The sequence below is a fragment of the Euprymna scolopes genome, chromosome 11, assembly GCF_053919585.1.
Source record: "Euprymna scolopes isolate OS-2025 chromosome 11, ASM5391958v1, whole genome shotgun sequence".
NCBI lineage: Eukaryota > Metazoa > Mollusca > Cephalopoda > Sepiida > Sepiolidae > Euprymna > Euprymna scolopes.
This window is the reverse complement of record NC_136492.1, coordinates 102,586,309-102,598,543: the sequence shown is the minus strand read 5'-3', so window position 1 is coordinate 102,598,543 and position 12,235 is coordinate 102,586,309.

Genomic DNA, 12,235 nt, shown 5'->3' with positions numbered 1-12,235 from the left:
AGACCGTGATATCATCGGCGAACGTGAATACTCTGGTGGTGGAGCCGCCAGGCAGAGCTATTCTACGCAGGGCCCAATTTGTCTCTCCATATCTCAGCTTGCGGAGCAGCGGCTCCAAAGCTAGGACGTAAAGAAAGGGCAACAGCGGACAATCCTGATGAACCGAACAAGAGATAACAAAGGGTTTTGAGCACTTTCCATTGACTTGTATGACAGTCGTGGGCTGGCAATACATCACGGAGATCTACTTGCAGAGAAACTGGTTTAAAACTGGTGGCCTTTAAGACAGATGCCAGGAAGCGATGGTCGACTCTATCGAAAGCTTTGATTTTATCCTGGCCGAAAGCCAGGTGGTTGCATTCCAATAAGTTTCACTTTATTTATACGAAAAGACAAACACTGGAGATGAAGGCACGGTGGAAATTTTGTTTAACTCGATCAAAATAAAGATGGAGACAATTACGATTTGGGAAGTATGTGAAAACTTCTTGCAGAATCTAATCAACACGAGAAGCCCGATGCAAGAAGCCTTTCGTGGACATACGCAAACGCTCACGCCCATTTTGCCTTTTATGTATTAGAATATCCTGGGTGCCCATCGTTGCCCGGGTGTTTGGAGCTGTGTGTTGAGAAAAAAAAAAAGTGGTAGTAGGACAGGCAGGCTCGAACCCGTACTGCGTTGCATTCATCACCAAACCGGAAGTAGCGAAGGTTTAAATTAAGGCTAGTCAATCGAAAAGAGGGGATGACTTCCGAAAATATTGGTAAAAAAAGCAATCCCTCCTTATAGAAAAGTGCCCAGCTGAGGGTGAAGGAATTAATATTTTTAGCAAATTTTTCGATATTTGTCGTCTGAAGGGCCAAGCTTCAAAACGATACCAATCTCTTGAAAATCCATCGCCTCTGTCGAAAGTTTTAGGCAAACATACATACATACATACATGCATACATTTAAACAGACAGGTGAGATTTATATTATAGATGAAATAAATACAACTCATAAATAAAAAAAATCATAATTTGTTATAGAAATGCAGAGAAATTCTCAGAATCCATGCCTATAAAGAAGTAAGCAATGCCGAAATTATTTTATTTTTAAATAATAAAGTTTTCATGTCTGCATGGTTGTTATAAAGCTTTAATGTATTGTATGGTTTTGTAAGAAAACACTGATTTTTTTACTTGGAAGATCACGATTTATCAAGGGCTGGGAGGCCACTGAAGGATAAGGATTAAGTGTTAGATAGATGGTGAGACCTAACCTGACAGTGGATGATGGGTAGGGTAAGAATATCTAAATGGATGACTCAATAGGAATTTATTCACATTTTAGACTTAAAGATGACCATGTTATAGTCAGTCGAGGAGCAGACGAAAGGTATTGTGTTCTATAGATGGACAGTTCTAGGAAAGAAACTCTGCTCATGGAATTTTCGTTTAGTTTGGACTCAGATAGGAAGTAAGTAAAGTTAATGGTGGTTGTTTCAGCTAGGCAAGTATTTGTTGTGAACGTTTTATGAGGGAGGGACCATAGATTGGAGCTCAGTCGAACACTTATCATAAAAGTATTGATAAAGCAGAGATAGAATCGCAACATTTCTTCTGTAAGAAAGAGGGAGTAGGAAGGCGAAAAGATTATCGGCCACTAAATTTCGAAGATGGTTTTGTACCTTGCAAAGGTGCTTTTAGAAGCTGTATCTCAGATATGACAGCAGTATTCCATCTTACGTCCTATTTGACTCTTGTACAGGAAGAGGATTGCGTTGGGAATGAGAGATTTTTGGAGTGGGAGAACGATCTTACCATCTTTCCAGTGTATTTTGCAACGGATCTAATGTACACCTTCTATTTCAGGTCAAGGGCAAAGGTCAGTCCCAGAAGTTTGTCGAAGTCAAGTGCTTCATCAAAGCAACAGCCATTCAAAGCGGGCATTTGTTTACTATTTAACAAGAACGACGCACACAGATAATTCAAAGTGAATTGCACAAAATAATTTCTTTTCTACACTGCATATTTATTACTAATGGAGATTTGGTACTTGCCTGCCTGAAGCTGAAACTATATTTCTACTTCTATTACTAATGAAAATTTGATACCTGTTTGTCTGAGGCCGAAACTATACTAGTTTGTACTATTGTACAAACTTTGGATCAAGCAAAGAATAGATACCCTGTAGCAGACGACGCCGCTTGGCGGTGACCGGCGCGCATTTCAACTAACATCGGTGATTCGACCTTGACATTGGCACAAGCACACGGCGACGGTGGTTTGTAAATACGTCAAGTAGCAAACATGCTCGAATATTCGCCAGCATTTTTTAAAAAAATATATTTACAAAACTTTTGAAGATTTAAAATTAAAAATATATATTTACAAAACATTTTTTTTTAAGTAAGTAAAAAAACGAACGTATTTAAATAAAAGATATTTAAATAAATGGAGGTCTTTCTGTTTCGGATTTTTGCGACCAAGATCTTTTAAATCTCGATTGTTTATAGTTGTGATTTTATTATGCATAAAAATTGCCTCGGCCTAGAAGGATTTCTCCTTCACTGACCACCGACATACATCGCACGTAAATAAATATTGAATTGTATTAAAAACGTACACAGAAAGAAAAATGGCCAAAACAAAAAAAAAAATGAAAAATAATAAGGTGTTAAAAAATGAACTTTTATATATATATATATATATATATATATATATATATATATATATATATATATATATATATATATATATATATATATATATATAAGTTTTATTCAAACAGTCTTTATTTGAACTTAATGGACTGTTTTTTTTGTTTTTTTTTTGTATTTATTAACTGTTTTATTCTTTTTATCAAACAAGAATAGAACTTTTATAATGAAATATATATTATGGACTGTTTTTCAAACATCGAAATTTTAAAATTAAAGTTTTATTTAAAAAAAAAAAAGACGAGGTGTGTTGTGGTGGTGAAAAATAGGGAAAATGAATTGAATTGAGAAAGAGACGAAGTACGTGTTAAATTGAATTAAACGAACAGGAATTTATTTTGTGAAGAAACAAATGGAAGAAAAGGGTACTACACGTGTTTAGTTTGGCGTGCGTCTCTTGCTGTTAACTGGTGAGAAGGAAGGTCTATAGTTTGGCGTGCGTCTCTCGTTGTTAGCTGGTGAGAGGGAAAGTTTATTGTTGTAGAGAGAGAGAGAGAGAGAGAGAGAGAGAGAGAGAGAGAGAGAGAGAGAGAGAGAGAGAGAGAGAGAGAGAGAGAGAGTCTGTGTGTGTATGAGTGTTTCGTTCAAACTCATCCATTTCATTTCATTTTAAATAAAGGGGTCACCATTTCATGTTGCGCGTGGCAAGAAAAGGAAATGGAGTAGAGGAACAAAAAAATGAACTGCTGGAATAAAATAAACATGTCGTTTATTTTCTGTTGAGAAATGAAAGTCTTGGATGTACACGTGTTCATTCAGTCGTTGACGACTACGCGCATGGAAGGAAAGGGAAATGCAATAGAGAAACGCGAAGTGGCAAGCCGGCCTGTAGAAAGAGAGGATTAAGCTCAGTAGAGAGGCGCGCACATGTCTGTGTTGATGGACCAAAACCAAAGGGGAGATAGAGTGAGAAAGTCAATCCAGGTTATGGAGATAGAAAGCGTATAAAGTGTACGTACTGTCTGTTGGCTTTTTGTCGCACATAGTAGCAAGTGGTGTAAGGCACGCGCGTGCGCGCGCATGCCGAAAAGGCACGCTGTCGGTCCGTAGACCGTCCAGCTAGGAGGCTGGTCTAAAAAGGGAGAAGCTGCTTATTGCTCTTGCTTTTATAGGTGTTTCCGCTGGTCTTTTGCGCATGTGTGGATTTCCTTTGAAAGGGGAAGTGACGTTGCCCTTGTGTACGTACGTGTGCACGTGTGTAAGTACATGTGTGTACGTTAGCGTGTGTGTATACACGTGAATGTGAGTGTATGTACGCGAACCTGAATATATGTACGTGTGTGGACGTGCGCGCATATGTTTGTGTGCACGTATGTATGTGACAAGTAATATAGCTTGAAATGTGAACGCGTGTTTTTGTGTGAGACTAGAAAAGGCTCGCGCAGGTGTTTTTCTTTTTCAAGATATTTTTTTTTCACCATTTATCACTTTGAAATTTTATTCAACTGATAAAAAAACAAAACTTTTCGTTAAATATATTTAAAAAAATTATTATAAAATATCTATAAAGAATATCTATAAAGTCTATTTTTTATGTCTGTAAAAGTTTGGTGAAAGTTCAAATAAAGTTTATAATTTAATTGAAAGAAAAAAAAAGCACCTCGTCTTTTTTTTTTTTTTTAAATAAAATTAACTTTAATTTTAAAATTTCGATGTTTAAAAAACAGTCCATAATATATATATATCATTATAAAAGTTCTATTTTTGTTTGATAAAAAGAATAAAACAGTTAATAAAAAGTTCTTTAAATATATTAAAAACGCACTCAGAAAGACAGTAAAGACGCCCATTTATTTAAATATCTTTTATTTAAAAAAAAAAAATCTTGTTCGCGAATATTCGTCAAAATTTAATATTTAAAAATATTATTTTAAAAATATATCAATTGTCGCTGAAGTTAATGTTTTAAAGAATAATTAAATAAATATTGAATTGTCTTAAAAACGCACACAGAAAAAAAAAAACCCACGGTACATAAAAATCAATCTTGGTCGCAAAAATCCAAAACAGAAAGTCACCCATTTATTTAAATATCTTATATTTAAATACGTTCGTTTTGTTACTTACTTAAAAAAATGTTTTGTAAATATATATTTTTAATTTTAAATCTTCAAAAGTTTTGTAAATATATATATATTAAAAAAAAATTGCTGGCGAATATTCGAGCATGTTTGCTATTTGACGTGTTTACAAACAGCCGACGCTATGTGCTTATGCCAATGTCAAGGTCGAATCACGGGTGTTAGTTGAAATGTGCGCCGGTCACCGGCAAGCGGCGTCGTCTGCTACAGGGTATCTATTCTTTACTTGATCCCAAACTTTAAATGCTCTATTCAGGGGATATTGCAGCATCTGTTCTTTTGTCATGAGATCATTCTCCCAGGCATTACTTCCTTCTTTTAGAGAGGTGGTTAGTGTAGCCTCTGTTCTGCTATGAGACCATATTACTTCCTCTTTTTTTTTGCGAGAAGGTAGTGTATGTTCGTTCGTCATTATACCATTATCCTAGGCATTACCTCCTCCTGACTTTTGGGGTTAGGGTTGAGGGGTACTATAGTATTTGTTCTGTTGTCATGAGACCATCCTCCAAAGCTTTACTTGCTTCTTTTTATTTTCGTTCATGATACAATTCTTTCAGGTTAGCAAAAATATGTGATGGGATTGTTTAAATCTATACATGACCCAGAACTTAGTAGACCATAAAAATGTCAGGTGTGCAGTAGAAAGTAGAAAAGTTTTCCAATCTTTCCAGTCGTTCAAGGACAATAATGACGGCGGCATGCATAATCTTATTTTATTTGGGATTATAACTCAGCTTAAATAATAAGATCATAAAGTTTCCACTAAAATGTTGATTTAGCACTTATTTCATTTTCAGATACTGATAAGAAATTCAAGCTTAACAAATTGCTGAAAAAGTCGAAAGAAAAACAAGACACATTCCAAAGCAATGCAAAAATACTACGTATGGGAGAGGCTTTCTTTGTATGCATGAGTACGGCGTTATACAGAAAACTGTTCATTCAATTCTGATATTTTTACAGTTCTTGTTTAGGTGGCTTTCCTATTTTACAATCATCCTGCCATAAAAACAGTATCGTATTACCATTTAAATATCCAATTTTCTGTCGTTCATCTTTTGACAGTCATAAATTCGTAGCATTTTCTCCACATTTTGAAAACAAACAAACAAATAAACAAACAAACAAAACAAAACAAAAAAAAACAGTTTGTTTTTATTTTCATTATACTCTAACATTTTAATTACTACTTTCTAGTGTTACAGGTGTCGCCATGCTGTTTGTGTTTGTATTAAAATTACAACTGCACAAAACACTCTTATGTATCTAATATATCAAGTAAAATCAGTCTCATTATCGTTTCTTTGTCATCAATAGCTTTCTTCCACACAAAACCAATATTTGATTCCGGTATACCAGTTTCTCTTTGGAATCGTTGCTGCATGTTATTAATTACAAAAAAACTTCTCAATCACCGATTGCACTGACTAATAACACTTATCAGCTTAACATTCACAGACAACATAAATTGGAACAAATACATTGAAGACATTGACAAGATTGCTGAAAAGAAGGTGGGATCCCTTTACCATGTTTGAAAACTACTCACTCCTAACAGCATCTGCTTCTAGTCTCTCACTCCTGGATAGGGTTCAAAAGAGTCACCAAACTCATAGATCCTTAACTGTCAACTAAGCTTCAACCTCCGTCCTGTCAATAAAAATGTTGCATCATTTTGCCTGTTTTACAAGTATTTTAATGGTGGATGCTCTGACGAACTACAAACCCTTGTACCCCCTCGACGTAAATACCCCTGACAAACCTGACAAGCAGCAAAGTCCCACCCCTACACAGTAGAAATCCCTAGATGTCAGAAAGCTTTCTACTCTAATAGTTTCTTCCCCAAAAGTGTTAGACTTTGGAATTCTATTCCGGGTTCCTGCTTCTCTGACTGTACTGACCTACAGAAGTTCAAATGTAATGTAAACAGACATCTTGCTGCTCGACCCCCTACAAAGTATCCCTGCAACTTATGTCCCTGATAGTAGCCTCCTACATCAAATTTGATAAAAAATGTAATATAAAAAAAGAAAAAGTATCCTGTATCTCTACAAAGCCACCATTCGTCGATGCATCGAGTATTGTTGCCACATCTGGGCTGGCGCATCTACCACAGGTCTCTCCCTCTTGGACAACATCCTAAAAAGAGTCTCAAACTCAACAGGTCCCACAGTGTCAATCAAACTCCAACAGTTTTCTCTCCTACATCTCACTTTTGGCACACTCACTTTTCAACACTGACAATCTTCCGGTGTTAATACTGGAGGTCTGAGTGGTGGTCACTTCTCGGTCTGTTGAGTGTCACTTGCTATTGCCTAGTGAGAGACTTTGTATCTCTCTGTACTCCTCATAGATCCTCCTAACTTTTTCATGCAGAAAGTCTCCAACTTGAAGTCATCATGGCAGTAGTGAAAGTGAGGTTTAATGCTGTGTAGTTCCAAAGATGGAAATCTGTGCCTTTCCCTCCAGCCCAATTTGGTGGTTCGTTTTCTAGCTGACTTCTTGTCAGTTTGGTAATATTAGGTTGTTGCATAAGTTCCCACGTTTTTTTTTTTAAAGAAAATCAAAGAATTTTAACTGCAAAAGTAAGTTCGCATGAGACTAAAGCTCCAAGTTTTTATGTGAATCCCATCGACTGAAGGTGGCATGAAATTGTCGCAAAATCACACAATTCATCTTTTCACCAAAATCTTCTACATGTCTGATGGTCATCTTCCTTTAAAAGAACCCTGAGTTGGTCTTTGTCTATCTTGATTGGTCTTCCGGAACGAGGAGCATCATTCAGGTCAAAATTACTGTGTTTGAATCTGGTAAACCAATCTCAAACAGTTGTCTCAGCTATAGTGTTTTCTCTATACACGGCACAAATAATCTTGGTCACTTCACTCACTTTTTGACCTCGATTAAAGGCGAAAAGAAGGAGGTGTCAAAAATGTGATTTCTCATCTACTTGACAATCCATTTGACGGTTCTGAAAAACGGGGAAAAATTATATGAGCAAAAAACGATAACCATTATATTGTAGAACAGAATACATGCTTTTTAATGATATATAACTTTGCCAAATATCAAAACATGTTTTAGAACAAAACTTTTTATGAAACTGCGGGAACTTATGCAACAACCTGATACATATTCGTAATGGTGCTGTGCTATCGTTGCCATGTTGGTGCTAGTGTGGGGCATCATGAATTGTTACCAGATAGGTACTACTTCTAAGACTGTCATCGTCACGATGGATTCCCACATCATTTAACAGTGCAACTAATGGCAAATCCAAAGTAACTGGCAAGTGTATAAAACATCCCACTTTTATACAGATTGATCAGCTGCTGCTAATAGTGCTGTTCTGTTTTCATCTGATCTGTTCGTGGACAGGTGATGTCCAAAAAGTGATGTAATCATCTCTATCTGTCACATGTGCTGAGATCATCAGAAGGTTAACATCCGGTTTTGTTATTAGGAGTGTCGACTTGTAATCAGGGCACAACAAATTATTTGTTAAAATATGTTCACACACACACACACACACACACACACACACACACACACACACACACACACACACACACACACACACACACACAGAGTTATATATGTGCATATGCTTATATACTTCTATGTAACAGTTTACTCTTAAACTAATAACCGATCATTATGAATTTCAGAAGACAGCTAAGGAGTTATAATGTAGGTTATATTTAGTTTAATTTAGTGTTATGCAAATGAGTCTAAAGTTGGTGGAAATTTTGAGAAAATTCCGATACCTTTGGTTTTTGTGAAATTTTAACAATAGATATTAGACACTAATTAATAAATATTCCTCAAATTTCAGTTTCTTTTGGGCATTTTAAAAGATTTTTAAGGGGCATCATATGGGCACAACCCCCTATTTGAAAATTCAAATCGATTTGCATTTGATATGATACATAATCATTAGACACCAATTCTGTAGTGCCTCTACTCATGAGGTGGCCGGCGTGGAGGCTGTACTACAAAGACAGTTTTTGTAAATATAACCTTGGTTGTCACAAGTGAATCTATATGGTTCAATTATACCAGTCATTATAGGAGCAACTGGGCCTATGAAAAAGAACTTTAAAAAGTACATAGCAAGCATACCCGGTGAACCAAGTGCAAGTGAAATACAAACGATTGCACTGAAAGGGACGGCTAGAATCCTGAAAAGATCTCTTGGTTGGACTCACTAAAATAGGGGTAAATGTCAGACATCTGGTTGGATGTCCCACCCCCTAGAAGAAAAAGTTTAAGAAAAATGAAAAAAAAAGCTTGCCTGCTTAAGCTGTATCTGATCAAAGGAGCAGGAGGCATGGGCCTCTCAGATATTTACCATCAGCATTATGCGACTATCGTGAGCACTGGACAATATCTTATGAGTTTCTTAAATCCAAGCCTCAAAATGGTGTATGAACGCCATGAAACAGGAGCCAGCAGAACTTCGTCCATCACAAAATTGACCAAACATTTTGGACAAGGCTGTCTAACAAATAAGACAGAATCAGAAAACAAGTTTCCTATAGAAATAGCCTAAAAGAGTTGCCAAAAATACACCAAGAATTTCCATTGCAAAAAACTGGAAGAATGGGTCAACAAATAGCATGCCACATATTTTCTGGATGAAGTCACACAGGACTATGTAGATAAAGAAGGCTCCATAGATTAGCTGAAAAGACTTGACGACAAATGCTTTTAAGAAAATGAGTGGTTTAAGCAATGACAGCAAGTGCAGGTTCTGCCACACAGAAACTGAGAGTGTGGGCTACCTGTCATACAATTTTTTTTTTTTACACAGAGATCATCACTTATCAAGGCCCGGAAGCCACTCAGGGATAAGGGTTATTGTAAGTACATTACGTTAGTGTGGAGATTTGATGAAGTGTTTACTTAAGGGGGCGGTTCATTAGGAATTTGTTAACGTTGGACTTGAACACATCCAAGTTGTAGTCCGGTGGGCTACCTGTCATACAATTGTAAGGTTCTGCTGGGGAATGACTACTATGCGACCCTACCCAATGGAGTGGGTAAATATCTCCACTGGACAATCTGTAAAAGGTTATTGAATATCGAATGCAGCAACAAATCTTGGGAACATATATTAGATAGAACACTCGGAAATAGGTCATCCACTTAACTATCTAATTCCTACAGCTACGTACCTAGAAAACGATAACCTGATATAGTGATATGGGACAAGGAGGAAAAAGCAACCTTAGTAGATGTTAGTGTCTCCTAATGATGCTGGGTAAAGAGAGCTGAAATTATATATATAATTTACATATCATTTCATTTTATTTATATATATGCATATGTATATATGTATATATATGTGTGTATATATATATGTATATATATATATAATTTTATTTTATATATATATATATAATTTTATTTTATATATATATATAATTTTATTTTATATATATATATATATATATATATATATATATAATTTTATTTTATATATGCATATATAATTTTATTTAACGAAATACCAAGGTCTTATGCACGATGTATGATATGAGAAGAAACTGGAATCTTAAGATCTCTATCATTCAAGTTATTACAGAAAAACTGGACTAATGACAAAGAATTTCAAAAACTACCTAGCAAATATACCCGATGAACCAAGTGCAAAGGAGATTCAAACAATTGCACTTAAAGGGACGGTCAGAATCAGTTAGCAGGTGAATGTTTCGCATCCGGTAGGATGCTCCATCATCAGCTTGAATAAACTGATAAAAAAAAATTGAATATAATAAATCAGTTGAAAGTGCTAAGTGCAAATGAGTCAGCACTTTTATTGGTTGTGAATCTGCAAATTTGAAGAGAATAGTACAAGTTAGTCTGCACAGTTGTTCAGTTGTGCTGCTTAGGTAGAAAGGTCCTCAGTGGAGTTAATCAATGAATGTTCAATCACCAAGATAGATAGTGAACTGGGGTCAAGGTCAAATGGGTGAATGAATCTGAACTTGAGATTTGAAAATGGGTTCGCAGATTTTAAGTGACAAGCACAAATGGGTCTGTACTTTTGACGGAGAGCATTGCTTTATTAAAGCAATGTCTCCCGATGTTTACTGTGGGCCTGCCAGACCAAGATCAGATATCATGAAATAAAAACGTATCCAATACAGAATATTCCACTCCAAAATTTTCTTATTTACTAGTAAGATTTATAGAAATAAAAAAATATATTAAATAAACAATTTGGAGAATATTCTGTATTTAATACGTTTTTTTAATGATGTTTTATTTCAGTTCATAATTCAGTGAGACCACAGAAGATCATTACAGTAAGAAGATGATGATGATGATGATGATGATGATGATGATGATGATGATCCTTATCTGAAAGAAGAGTCCTATGAGTAATGATGCTGGTGTCTAGATCGTTCATGGTTGCCTGATGATGAATCCTAGCCGGAATGTTATTTTTGACCGAGTTATTTGTAGAATTATAGGAGAACAAACTGCAGATGTTGTTGATGATGATAATGATAATTGATGATTGCCACTGTAGTTGCTATGGCGATAGTGATGATAATGATTCATAAGAGTGGGATGATGATAATCGTTATTGTAACCAGTGCTTTTGGGTGATGATTAGGGCTATGACAACAGCATATTCTTTTCATTTGACTCTCGAGTACATATCCGACACAGTTAGACACAATCAACCGAGGATCACACCATTCTACATAAAAACATATAAGATATCAATGGATATATACCTGAGAATCAAAACAAGGAAAAGAATATGCTGTTGTCATAGCCCTAGTGATAATACAGGTGCATGGATCTGTTGATGCTGTAATGATAATTCCTGTCTGGAATGTTCCTTGGTCTTCTTACTGGGATGCTGTTGCTTTTGACATAACTATTGTAGAACTTTAGTAGGAGAAACAATCTGCAGATGATGATGATGATGATGATGATGACGACGACGACAACGATGATGATGATCATGATGATGATGATATGATGACAGTTTTTTTTTTGTTTTACAAAAAGGAGGGCGAAGCTGTGGCTGCTTTTGCTGAGTGTGTTCATTTTGATAGGCGAAGAGTCTAGAAGAAAAGTTTATTGTTGCTGCTTCTATACGTCGTTGTTGCAATAGTGAAACGGTGCCATAATATCTAGCAAAGCTTTGTGAAGCAGGTGCGATTAGTAGAGGCGGCGTCTTGTCAGATGTGGAGGGGGACAAAGATTCCGAATGAGCGACTGAGTGAAGAGACATTTATTATATTGCTTTTCCAGTTGCTGCTGATACAAAGTTTTGGTGGGATTTGATTGGTCGGTTTCAAGAATAAAACTCTGTTGGTTTTTGTCACACGGATTAAAGTGTTAAAAAATTAAAGATCAGGTTTTGTTAGGAGTGCTGAATCATAAACAAGATTAGCACGGCAGTACGAGTGATTATTGTCAATCATTCGG